Source organism: Montipora capricornis, chromosome 4 (assembly GCF_036669925.1).
Source record: "Montipora capricornis isolate CH-2021 chromosome 4, ASM3666992v2, whole genome shotgun sequence".
NCBI classification, from domain to species: Eukaryota; Metazoa; Cnidaria; class Anthozoa; order Scleractinia; family Acroporidae; genus Montipora; species Montipora capricornis.
Window position 1 is genome coordinate 172865 of NC_090886.1, and position 13843 is coordinate 186707.

The 13843-nt window shown below is 40.5% G+C and overlaps 2 pseudogenes; one reads left to right on the plus strand and one right to left on the minus strand.

Annotated features, from left to right (window-relative positions):
- Positions 1–384: 384 nt before the first annotated feature.
- On the minus strand, positions 385–8310 carry LOC138045036 (protein-glucosylgalactosylhydroxylysine glucosidase-like; annotated as a pseudogene).
- A 280-nt stretch (positions 8311–8590) lies between these two features.
- LOC138044989 (3'(2'),5'-bisphosphate nucleotidase 1-like) lies at positions 8591–12598 on the plus strand (annotated as a pseudogene).
- Positions 12599–13843: the final 1245 nt, after the last annotated feature.

A 13843-nucleotide genomic window follows, 5' to 3' on the forward strand; every position in this document is an offset into this window, starting at 1 on the left:
GGGGATTAACTTCAGTGAACGTTTGTCGTGAAAGTATCTGAAAGGACGAGTAGTGAATCAAGCAAAAATACCAAAATACTCTTTGTTTGTCCCTGCAAAACTTTGCATAAGCATTGTTTCCAGTTTCTCTTGGTATCAATATAAGTCCCAAGAGAAAATAAAAACAATGCTAATGCAAAATTTTGGAGGGACAAACAAAGAGTATTATGGTATTTTTGATACTAGCTATTAGCAACAGTGAATTTGGGAGTTGCAAATTATTCTAGACCCAAAGGTGCAAGGAAAAAAAAATGAGCAGACAGGTGAAAGAAGAAAATGTCCTCTGAGGAGAGAAGAGGGTTTGCACCACGTGGTCAGTGCAGAAGAACGAAGTCACACATCAGCTCACATTTTTGATGAAGTGTATATTCCCTTATCTCTTGGGTTTCTTATTTTCCATAAATTAACGTAGTAGTGGAACCACAAAAATAAGTATATTTCCTATTGGCTTAATCACGATCAGCGTCATCTATTTCTCACAGCGCAATGTGAATAGAAGATACAAGCCAACAACCAACAACAACAGAAGACAAAGATGAAGAGATCTATGGTCACATGACCTGCTCCTGATAACTCGTTTAACTTGTGACATGCGCACTGAGCCTCGATCTCTTTTAAGAGTGACAGGTTTAGAAGTCTCCAAACTCTGAATCCCTTCTACTGTTGAAACCTCTAAAGGGGGTGCTATGGGGCCAGAAAACACCACAGTGATTGTAACTTTTATTTGATCGATCACAAAATCCATGCAACTCCCAAGGTAATGCAGTCTGATTGTCATTTTCGTGACGTTTGGCGGTAGATTTGGGTTGAAAGCCAGCTCAGAATCCGTGAGTCGGAATCCTCCATAGCCATAAATTACAGCTTGCAAAAAGCCTCCAGCTCCTGTGATGAAGTTCACTGCACCCCACATATCACGACGCTCCGTCCACACCTAGTTAACAAGAGGATTATTTCATGATTCACACTTTTTTTGCATTCAACAGCCAACAACAAAAATTTACTCTTACGTTACATACGAGCAGCGAAGATTGGTTGTTGCGTCCGGCCTCAATTTGCGGCCGCATCAATGATAACACTCATCCAAAGACTGGCTTATTCCAGGAGGTCCCCAATCCTAGGAATTTCGACTGGTTTCGTGTTTTTGGTATCGTTGGAAATACTGCTATGACGGTTCTATTTAACTTCCCGAGACTGCGCAAAAGAGACGGAGTCCATGATTTGTGGAGACACGCGGAGTTCGTCATTTTCGGAGCTGACTAAATGAACGCTAGCCTTCAGAGTTGCCCCCTCCTGATTTGAGACCCGTAATACCATGACTTATGACGACTTTAATGGCCCCTTCTCTGGGTAGAGTTAGCTTAAATAAGAGGCGCCACACGAGAAAAGACAGTAATAAACAAAACACAAGATGGCGTTATTGAGGGGAATTCTGCCTTGCGGTCGGTTAGTCGGTACAACTTCGGATTGCGTGACATGAACAACCTAACTTGCGTCCCGAGCACTACGAGCTGAATTAGCACGAAGAGTACTGCTTAGCAAGCAGTGACAAAGGCAAACGAGCCAACAAGCTTTGAGGAAGACGCTGCGCACACTTAAACGCACCAAGCAGGAGTGACCCAATTTTATTATAGCGCAAAACAAAGTGCCAAATAAACCCATCTCCAGAGGGAGAGTGGGACTGACAAATCGCCAGTAACTGCCAAATACTTTGTAAAGAAGAACTGCAAGGTGAGCCTTGGACAGCTCGTTTGAGCTTTTAAGCTAGACACTGTCTGTTGGTAAAGGCAGTTACGAAAGCTGTACCATTAAACGGTAAGACATGCTCGTCACTGTACTATAGCAGTTATCAATAGAGCGTTATTAGCTTTGGCATTTGATGTCGTGCGATATAATCTACTACAAAGCTGGAACAACGCCGCAGTATCTCAGTCTTCGCTACAAAGAAGCCGTTGATTGCTGTGACCTTGAACGTTGGACTATTTTGTAGTAACAAAGATAACATCGCGCCGTGAATGACTCACTTTAATACTGTGCGTCATGTTTCATTAACGGTATTTTAATGATCAGACAGTAAAATCTCATATAATTACCTTAAATGGACCGCGGATATTGGCGAAATTCTTTGCAAATGGTTTTTCAGCTCTTTTTTTGTCTCCTACATCAAGCCAGCCAATAGCAAACATGGAATGTGTCATAGCAGGACCATTCGGGTCGGTGCGTTCTTCGTATAGCTTCAAATCGTTACAACGTACCTGGATAAACATGATATAATGAAACAATTGTTATTGAATATCCTAAAAGGAGAAAAAACCAAAATATGACGGTCACACAAAGAAACATTGAAAAGACATGTGTCGAGAATGGCAAAATAATGAGAAAGTTACAAAGTGTACCACAACTAACATGATATCACGCATGTCCAAAAAAGTTGGACATAAACGTCACGAAACGTCCTAATGGAATAACATTGTTGGAAATTGGTATTCAACGTTTGTGCTTAAAGGAAAGCTTTCTGTTTTCGTCGATGAAGCACGTGCATCTCAAACAGTATTTAAGTGAAGCTACGATCCTCACAGCTATGAACGCAATTTTAGCAATTGCGTAGAGAAGCCTGAAAAATCCAGGACTTCAACGGGGTTTGAACCCTTGACCTTGCGATACCGGTGAGACGCTCTAACCAACTGAGCTATGAAGCGAGGTCACGGGTTCAAACCCCGTTGAAGTCCTGGATTTTTCAGGCTTCTCATTTGCTGTGCAATTGCTAAAATTGCGTTCATAGCTGCGAGAATCGTAGCTTCACTTAAATACTGTTTGAGATGCACAGCTTCACTTGATTTCATATCCGCAGTTCAATTATGATTCATTTCTTATATATCATTTCATCGTTTAAACAGTATTTAGTCAGTTAGTAATGGATAGTCAATAGGCCTTGTGCATGATTACGGCATATGCTCAAATTTACCACCAAGCCCGCTCGTTTGCACAAAATTATTCACATAATCTGGACATGCAATACTCTTCGCACGTGGGTCTTCTTTACAAGATTGCTCCTTTGGGATTTAGCTCATATTAAAATTTACAAGCTTGTTGCTTCAGGGATATTGATACAAGGAAATTCAAAAAACGGCGTTTTTTGAGGGATGACAACCAGAAGGAAGCCTTGTTCATTCTAAGGAAATGGTCTCACAAATAGTTTCAAGCAATCGTTTCTAAGAAAGTAAAGACACCTGGTGTCGGGGAAACTTAAAACGCCTCACTTCCGGTCGCTGTTACGCCGTTCAGAAAAGAAAGTCGCTGAAGCTGAAGCTCTCTTGTTGATAGCCATCTCCCGGCAACCTAAAGCCCAAGTCGACAGAGAGACGTTACAGTTGCACTATGTCATGATTCGTTCGTTGGTCCAACGCTCTGGATCCTACATGCCTTATCGTTTTTCCGACAATCGCAAAATATTAGATATTTTGGGATAAAGCTTCTACCTGTTTGTCCATTTCATACATTAGTGGAAAGCCAAGTAAAATTGCGTCTGCCTGTTTGACTTCCTTGTCTAACGTGTAACCTTCATATTCCGGATGAAAATTGTTCTCCTTGTCAAAAGGTATAAATAACTTTTCAGCAATTGTTGTCCATTCCCTTGGAACCTCTCTTCCTAGAACCTTAGCTGCTTCTTTGGCGAATAAAAGGTTTATTTTAGCCACCACATTAGTATAAACCGAGTTATTGACTGGGTAGTGATATTCATCAGGTGGCATCACGTGGTTGATGACGTAGCGATCATTCGCAATATCGTACTCCACTCTGCTGGCCCAGTACTCTGCGGTTTGGTAGACCAACGGGTATCCGATTTCTTGCAACCAGTTGAGATCTTTGCTAACATTCCAGAATTGTTTAGCGGCAAAGGAAATGTCACCCGTAATGTGAATCTGAGCTCTTCCGTACCTCTCCCCTGGGGAAGTTTCCAAGCCTGTAAAGGAACTTTCCCACGGAAACATGGCACCTAGAAAAAAATTGAGACCAACGATTGACAACAAATGAAACACCTTTGATTCGAGAAGCAGCTACTGTGAATTACTTTTAAGTAGCTACTATGAATTCACTGCTAAATCGTGGGACGCAAACAGTCCCTGAAATGCAAAAGCAGCTTACTTATGTACATGCAATGCGGATACATTCGTAAAAAAGTGTTATATAGTCGTGGAATTATATCAGTGTCTAGTTCACGTTGAGAAGCGTCATTAATGAATACATTATAGGCGATTCGACTCATAACTTGGCTGACTTCCTAGTGGTAAAGAAACAGCTGATTGATGATAAGAGAAGGACAGTTACGGGTTATTCGATTGGGGCCAGTTCATCAAGTTTATTCAGTTTTTAAAGGCTATTCCAAACTGTTTATGGGTAGCTTATTGTTTATCCTGATTCACAGAGGGTTTTCTTGCGTGCTTCACGGTTTTATTTCAGGTTTACTCTCCTTCCCAAACGCCAATTCTTAGGTGCACATAAAGTGGACCTGACAAGATTATCCCAATTCACGGCGGGCAAATAAAAGAAAAAAACCATGTCCATAATATTATCTGCTTTCATAAGATAGACAAGTCACAAAATTCGTTGGATTGGAGACTCCAACACTTTACCTTCGTAACCATACTCCTTGGCGATTCTGCGCGCTGCAGGCAATCGATCCTTGCGATATTTCAAAGAACTTCTAGCCAAGCTCGGATGAAGCAACACAAGAGCTGGAAACATCCAAATGTCCTGATCCCAGAATGTATGCCCCATGTACTCCTCCGCTGCTGGTAATCCCCCGGGACTTAACCCGTGGGGGCAGTCGCGTCGAGTGGAACTTAGAATGTAGTACATGCTGCCGTAAACCGCCTGAGCCATTTTTAAGTCGCCTTCGATCTCTATCTGGCCAGTGTCCCATAATGCCTTCCAAGCCGACTTGTGTTCTTCAAGCAGCTGCTCTTTCACTCTAAAAATCAAATGCAAAAAGGCGTTAATTTGTTTCATCGGCATGAAAAAAAAGAATACTTGAGAAAATACTTGAAGAAAGAAAGAAATACTTGAGACGCATAATCTAGCCAGGAAAATTATGTCTCTCGTTTTAATTATCTTAACATTTGTAGTCTGACTGTTAAATTTGTCTGTCTTTAAGACAAGCACAAGACAGGTAGACGAGCTATCCACCTTATTGCATCGTCTCGAATCATAATAATAGAAGAGAGGAACTAATAACACGCACGACAAATCGGCATTTGCCCAAATCATTCCGCAATTCTTGTACCACGAAGATACCTACAATAGTGCCTCGTCCCACTGATAGAGAGCCTCAGAAAGCGGGTTGAATTTGGTATCCAAGTTGGTTGCTATGGAAGTGACATAAAACCACCTCTGTTCTTCAGAACTCCTTTTTATCTTCAGTGGCTTGTCATCTTCCAACTTGGACCAAACTGTGGCTAAATTAACTCGTTCGCTTCCCTCCTCCTCCGTTTCGTTAACCTGATCAAAAAGCAAGAGAAACAGGCTTTATTCAATACATACAGCACTGTGCTGATGAGTCCTATCAAATGGTAAGTTTGTTTGTTTTTTTGTTATTTATTTAAGCATGTTGAAGTTTTGGCAGCTATTCAGCTGATGTGGACCTGCTATACCAACCCACCCATATACACACAGAGGACAGCCACAACACCGGGAAATTCATCCCCTACTCTTCTCGAATAGTGTGTGGGTTCTTTAACGTCCCACAGGGAACTAATGAACATGGAAGTTATTTGTGAGACGGGACCTCCGGCTTATCGTCCTTATCCGAGAAGACTTGAAAGTCTAACCATTTGCGGATGTGATTACAAAGGCAGCACTTTCTCTTCAGTTATTTAAAAGACCTCGAGTGTTGGTCCGGCCGGAGTCGAACTCACGACCTCCCGCATGGCAGCCCGGTGCTCAACCAACTGAGCCACCGGTTTCAGTTTTTCATAACTGAAAGGAGCAATTAAAACCAACTTAAGAGGGGTCAAGAAGTAAACGCAAAATTGATCCGTTTGCATAGATGTCGTTTTTGTTTGTTGCGTAAATCTTTCTTGGGCTAGTTTTTATTTGTGGAATAAAATTCCAGAAGATGGGGGTTACGTTGTCCATGTATTTTTTATGTGGAATGCTTGATTTTCGCAAAGTTAAAGTCGGGAATGTTTTAATAGTCGGCGATTCTTCGAATCAAAGACCCGGTTGTCGGAAAAGTGCCAAATCCCCGAACGTCCTCTTATCCCGCCTTGGGTGGAGTCTTAGGGGAACTCAGACCGGCATGGGTTCGTATCAGGCTCCATATATTTCTTCTTATGCGTTTTCACGAGACCGGCCTGGCACTGAACTCAGACCGGTCTGACTTCGTCTCGGTTGCTGGTCCGAAACGAGGAATTCTCATGCCGGTCTTAGTTCGTACCGTTCTCATGTAAATAGGGACTTTAAGATAGTGGACAACGGTAGGCTGGGACGGTTGGATGCGTATACCGGAGACTTTGGACGAGTACGGTAGAAAGGGGCAAAAATTTTTAACTTAAGATTCGGCCAACACGACCGTAGGACGGTGGAATAAACATGTCTTTTGAAGAGGCGAGAAATTCTCTTGTAATTTCTTTTGCAGAAGGTTCAATTAGCGAGGAGGAATTTCTTCTTTTATACCATGAATACGAATCAGTGAATCCTCTTTATCCTTACTGGGAATTTGAACCATTTTGTTTAGATTCCTTGGATTCTAGCGAGTGTAAATCAACTAGGGGGAATTGGTTCATAAACAAAAAATGCGGCTACAATTATCTCTTTTACCTTTCTTTTCTGCTTTCCTCTTGTGTCATGGTGGACTATGGATAACGCTACATTGAGAACAAGCAAATTTTGGTTTGAGCCGCAATGTGGCCGAGTGATGTCTTTGAATGAACTCAGAATTTTCGCTAGCCAGATTGGGACATTCCATTTTTTATCCGCACCCCCCCTATGGAAGGCATTTTTTTTAAATGCCAAGAAGGACCCTGTCGGAATCTGGATTTTCTGCTCCAGTTTAGGGGGTCGGAATCGGAAGTCTTTGTTCTATACAAAAACGGGCCTGTCGGAATCAAGCTTCAGAGGAAAAGGAGCCTGTCGGAATCTAACTTCAGAGGTGAAAGGGACCTGTCGGAATCTGATTTCAGAGCAAAAGGGACCTGTCGGAAAAATGCCTTCCATAGGGGGGGTGCGGATAAAAAATGGAATGTCCCATTTTTTCATTTCAGCGATGGATAAATCAAGACAAACACAACCAAATGCACATTTAACCCATTGGGTGATCAGTTTTCAATGCATAATAAGTGCGAATAAGTATGGTTGAATTCCTACCGTTTTCACTGTTCATTCCACGACGAGAAACCTGGCGAAAACATACCGAAGCACGACGGTCAAATGTCACGGGGATTTTGCGTGACATGACACTCATCTAACCGTCCCAGTCTACCGTCGTGTACTATCTTAAAGTCCCTAATAACAGCAAATCTCAGACCGGGTCGAGAAATTTCAAGCCTGTATGTCTTTGGCTCGGCCATATATTAATTAGACAAAACATATCATTTCGTCCCGGTTTAATGTAGACGGCTGCAAAAATTTCATACCGGTACAAGTTTACACCGGTCTGAGTTCGTCTCGGTCTCATGTAAAATACCCCCTAATTACGAAACTGTCAAATAAAGTCATTTACCGTGGCGATAGCAGCAAATGCCCCGGACCTATTTGAGTCGACCGTCTGAAACTTGAAATCCTCCGAGGCAGCTCCACGATTCAAAGCAACACTCATCAAAAACTCTCTGTTCGCTGTATTCTTTGCAGCAATCTCAACTATCAATAAATTCTTTCGCGATTGATGAGCATATATCCTTTGCTCCACTTCCAGATTCTGAGCTCTGAACCACTTAAAAATACAGCTTCTTCTACATCCAGCCCATATGATGTTTTACCCTGTATTGCAGACACACTGAAGTCGATATTAGCGGTGGAAGGTAACCGAGCTCGGTGAGTGTGTTGACTAACATACACCGGATAAATGGAAGTCTTCTTCGGGTAGGCCTTCCCATTGAAGACTCCAGACACATGCACAGCATCACTGTAAATCACTGTTCCAAGATATCCATTCGCAACAGAAGGCATATAGGAGCCATTTCTACTTTGACGAACTGTAACTGTGTTTTGATCTTTAGGTAAAGTGTCGGTGATGAATCGAGTACAAGTTCCCGCCGCCATTGCATTACGAATTCGCGAAGACTGCGTGACAAAGGAGAAATTACGGACCCGTTAATACTCAACATGTGAGACAAATCAACGTGAGACAAATCCATGTGAGACAAAGGCCTGGTTTCTTGTGCCAGTTTTCCATAATAATCTGTAGCACTTTATGCGATGTTTACAATTTATCAAGAGTGAACCAAAACCACGGCTTGATCAGACTTATCAGACTTACTCGAGGAGAGGAAGAAAAACAATGTTTTCTTCTCGGGTGAAAGTGACGCAACTCCTTGCGTGACAAGGAACATTCTCAAGCAACTTGAAACAAACATGGCGTCTTCCTCTTTCTTGATGCGTCTCGTCTCTTCATCTGTCGCTGTCGCAAATAAAGCGGGAGGAATTATACGGAGTATTTTGAAAACAAGAAGCCTTGCAGTTGTAGATAAGGTTTGTTGGTAGTTGTCGTTATTTGAACATCCCTCAATGTAAAAAAAAGAAAACTTTTCATCAAATCAAACTAGCAGGTGTGAACCCAGTGAATGCTCGATTCAAACGTGAAGAACTCAAATAGGTAAAAAAAAAATGCGCACTGATCACGTAAAATATTTTATAAAGGTCCTTGTCAACTGCTCTAAATAAATTGCAAATTGTATATTTCTCAGGAAAAAAATAATTTATATAACATATTAATTTACCCTGGCTTGGAAAAAAAGTAAAGTTTAATCCCACTTCAATAATTCATTCAGGGTTTGAAATTTGTGTGAATTACAATATCGTGGCTTAAGTGGCAGGAGGTATGAGAAGAAGGACCACTCTCACCCACAAAAGTCAACAATCAATAAATTATAGTTTGCAAAGGAAAGTTCACAGACTGAGAAATGACATGAAAAGGGAATTCAAAGCAAATCATCTAAAAGGAATGTCAGTTCAAACTGAGTTTTTTACCATATTTAATGTAAGTAAATTAAATGCACCAAATAAGGGAAAATGCCAATTTTAAGGTGGATCACCAATACAATCATAAACACGAATACTAACAATTATCAATTCCCTGTTGCATTAATTTGTTCAGCTGAGTTTAAATTTTCAGCATGAGAAGACAACCTAAAAATGGATCCTCTTCTAGATCTGAATGTTTCTTGTTGCAGGGCAATGATGGCCAGTTTGATCCTCAAACTGAAGCGGACCGTGCATCTCAGAAGTGTATTATTGGTTCACTTCTTAAAATGTACCCGACTCTTCAGATTATTGGTGAAGAGGAGGTTTGTTACAAAAATAGAACTAAGTTTCAATGCTGAATCGTATTTTAGTCGAAATAAAAGCCAACAAAAGACAGAAAACAGGCAACTAGGTTTAATGATGTTTAACAAGGATATAAAAACATGTAACATGACTAGCAATGGTCCTTGTTACTTGATTTCATGACATCTCCCCAGGCCCTACAGATCACCACTGGTCCTGGTATTTTACCCCCAAAATCTAGGTAACAGCAGCACTTAATGATAACATTATGTAGCACATTTTCACGAGGGTATCTTCCAACATGCTTTACTACACTGCAAAACACAATGTGGTGTGAACTCAACACCAGGAACTGACCATTTTCACTCTTGGTGAACAGAGTGCAGTTTGCTGGGAGAAGACCTTAGGGAGAGGTAAAATGAGTTTGCATGTGTCTTGATAGCAATAATTTTTAGTAAAAACATTAGCAATTAACCTATAATGGTTAAACTATCATATACCAATGTATACAGGGTATTCAGCTGAGTGAAGAGTACATAATTGAAGTTTCGCAAGACGTTGATGTTTTAAGAAAATCTTGCCCAAAGGCTCTTGCATCGGTAAAGCCAGAAGAAGTAAGTAGTAAAAATTGTAGCAAGGTCAGGCATAAACAAAAAATATATATTTCTTGGACATTTCTGATATTGATCAATGCAGACTTGTCAGAAATTAGTAAATAAGACCAGAATAAAATCAAAATAAGTGCATCAAATAACTGTTTCAAACCTGGGTTAAATACTGTAACATATTATATCTATCAGATAGTATGCACACTATGATTGGCTAATTTAGCAGGCCATATTTTACAGTATGGTCTGCTAATATAACATTCTCTAGCAGCTTTTATGTTAAATAAACTTTTGAAACGGTTTGAATCTTGCAAGCAACTATTTAAAAAAGCAAGATTTATTTGTTTTTTCGGATTTTGATGCATGCCGATCATTTATGGCAGTTGAACATTTACCTTGATGTCAATCAGTTTCCTTTCCCACTCGCATGATTACGTGTACCTCAGAGATATAATAAATACTGCAAATAACTAACCTTGTTTTGTCAGTCCATACTGAACGTTAAGGACTCTTTTCTTTTCCCCATTGATTTATGGCCCAGTGTTAGTCATTATTTAGAGTGTGGACCACAAACGTGGTTAGTGAGAACTCTACGATTGGCAGACTAGGAAAATCAACAAGCCAACAAACATCAAAGAAAAAGAGGGGAACAAAACAATGGTTTTGTTAGCTCTAATTACCGTGGTGTTGGCCAGGTCTTACTTGTATATCAGACAAGTGGCTTTTACCCCATGCAAATATTCCAAAAACTACAACACTGTAATTAGCAAATAAGTAAAACATTCAGTAACACAGTACACATCTCCTTACAAATTTTATCTTGAGGGTGATACAATGATTTTCTGCAAGTGTGATTTTTCTAGTTCAATTTATGGTGCAATAGGGCATAAATTCACTGGTCAAACTTTTGGATATAAGTGGCCAAACACAAAACACTGAGAAGAAGATGTGATTTTACTCCTCTCCCTTTGAAACATTTAGCGAAATGAGTGACTACATTTTACCCAGTACCCAAAATGTTGAGTGAAGGCTATTCATTTATCCTTGCAGTATTGATTTTATCCTTATTTTCCAATTTAAGGTCTGATTCTTCTCTCTTCTTTTACTTAAATTGTGTACTAGGTAACTGTCTGGGTGGATCCACTTGATGGCACAAGAGAATTCACTGAAGGTACACCTGTACCATAGTATCTATTTTTTCAAATTTAGAAAAGTTTCTTTTTTGTTCAACAGTCATGTTTCTGCAGATAGGTCTGCCCCTTCAGTGTGACTTAATTAGATGTTGTGCTGTCTGATATAAATAATTCACTTATGCACTGTCACTGTCATAAATTACATGTAGAACCCACAAAAAAATGACCAGCTCCCAACATCAGTGGCTTGAAAGCTCAGGTGGTCAGAGCGTCACACTGGTATTGCGAGGTCATGGGTTCAAACCACCATTGAAGTCCGGAATTTTCAGGCTTCTCTACATAAGTGCTAAAATTGCGTTCATAACTGGCAAGGAACACAGCTTCACTTGATTTCATATCCACAGTTCAATATAATTATGATTCCTTTCATATATCATTTCATCACAGGAACATTAGAACCCACAAATGACCAGCTTCCAAAGTCAGTGGCTTCATAGCTCAGTTGGTTAGAGCGTCACACCGGTATTGCAAGGTCACGAGTTCAAACCCTGTTGTAGTCCTGAATTTTCAGGCTTCTAGACACAATTGCTAAAATTGCATTTATAATGAGAGGATCATAGCTTCAGCTGAATTTACATTGTGTGCCATATAATTATTATGGACAATTATAATTATATAATAATAAAAATTAAATTTTTGAGGTGTACTTTAAGCCACAAGTGAATGTATGTGTGGTGCTTATATTTAAAGCATTGTTTTTAAACAACATCACACAGGTCTCTTATGATCATGTCACAGTTCTTAATGGAATCTCAATGAATGGGAAACCCATAGCAGGAATAATCCATCAGCCTTTTATGGATATGAAAAGAATCCCCAAGGAACTGAACTTGGAAGAACAATGTGGGAGTAAGAGGCCTTGGAACTTTTGGTTTCAATCATAACCCTCCACCCAAGGGCCGATGTGTTGTTACCACCACACGTACTCATTTACACAAGACTGCTATGGAAGCAATAGAAGCTATGAAACCAGATCAGATACTGAAGGTTGGTGGTGCAGGAGACAAAGTGCTTCTTTTGCTTGAAGGTACAGCTGATGTATATGTGTTTGCAAGCCGTGGTTGTCAACGGTGGGATACATGTGCTGGCGAAGCATTGCTGAAGCAGTGGGTGGCACACTAACAGACATCTGTGGTGAGCACATCAAGTCTGAGGACACGCTTCAAGCTATGCCAACAACACTGGGTGCTTGCATCATTGAACGATCACAAGCTCTATGTGGATATGATTCCAGAGTCTGTAAAAAGGCCATCTGCTCCGAAAATTATGAAGGAATAAAGTCACCTCCTCTCATAACAAGTAATTCAATCAGTTTGCTTAAAGAATACCTAATCACACTTAATGCATCACCCAGTAAACAAGGCTTTGCAATATATTTCTGGGCAACACAACTTTCCCCCAAGACTCAGCCTACTTAAACGTTATTTTTGTCTCTATGGAAGTGCTTTCAGTAAGTTTTGCAGTAGGTGGCTGGGAAAGTAAAGTAGACGGGTGTGGAATCACAAGCGCAGAAGGGTGAGCCTGTAGGGAGGTCTGGGGGCATGCTTCCCCAGAAAATGTTGAAATCTACAAGCTTGGAAAAGGCCTTTTGCATAAGTTGTTTCCCTCTAAAAGACAATGGAAATTAGGCAATAAAACACTAAAATTATACTTCATTATTGAAAGAAATTGCTGGTTTCAGGGTTCTTGCTAAGTTTTTGCACAGGAGGTAAAAAAACCAAAAATAGCAGGTAACTTTGTTACCTGCCCCGGCATGGGTGGGCAAGCTCAAGTCTTAACTTGACGTTCGTATCGCTCGCTGTCACATGCCAGCGGCTGCTAAATTAATTGAATACTCAGCAAAGGAAAGTAGGTTATGCTATTTCATGGCAGTCACCTAGGGGGGTCGGGGGCATGCCCCCCCCCCCCCCCCCCCCCGCCCCCGGAAAAATTTTGAAACTTGAGTCCTGAAATGCGATTTTCTGCATTTTCAGAAAAGATTTACAAAATTCTAAGGTTACAAAAATGTCCATAAAATCTCAAAAGTAACACTTTTTTGACGTCTGCATTCAATAATTTATGTAACTTCTTGATTAATATTGCCGTTTAAGAAGTAAAAGTTCTGGGTTTTCGTAGTTACAAAACAACAACACTGACTAGCTCGCAACTAGCTATCAGCATTAAGCTAACAGCGTGAAAAAACTATGTCCCTGTTTAGCTAACAGCGTGAAAAACTAGGTCCCTGTTTAAGCTAACAGCGTGAAAAAACTATGCCCTGTTTAACCTATACTTCAATGTTAACCATTATAGCTTACGCTTATGTGCTTGCTTTTGTTGGTATTCATAAGTAACAGATTTAGCTGCTTTTAGGGACGGCCGCTGGAGGCGTAAAAGTCTTAGCTGTGAGAAAGTGGGGTCTATTGCGTGTGGGCGTTGAGAAACATATCAAATGCGCTGTGTCTCACGCAAAATGCATGAGAGTTGGAAGGTCTGCAAATGGTATATTTTCGAAACAGATAACATGTGCCAGATATCTTCACAGGA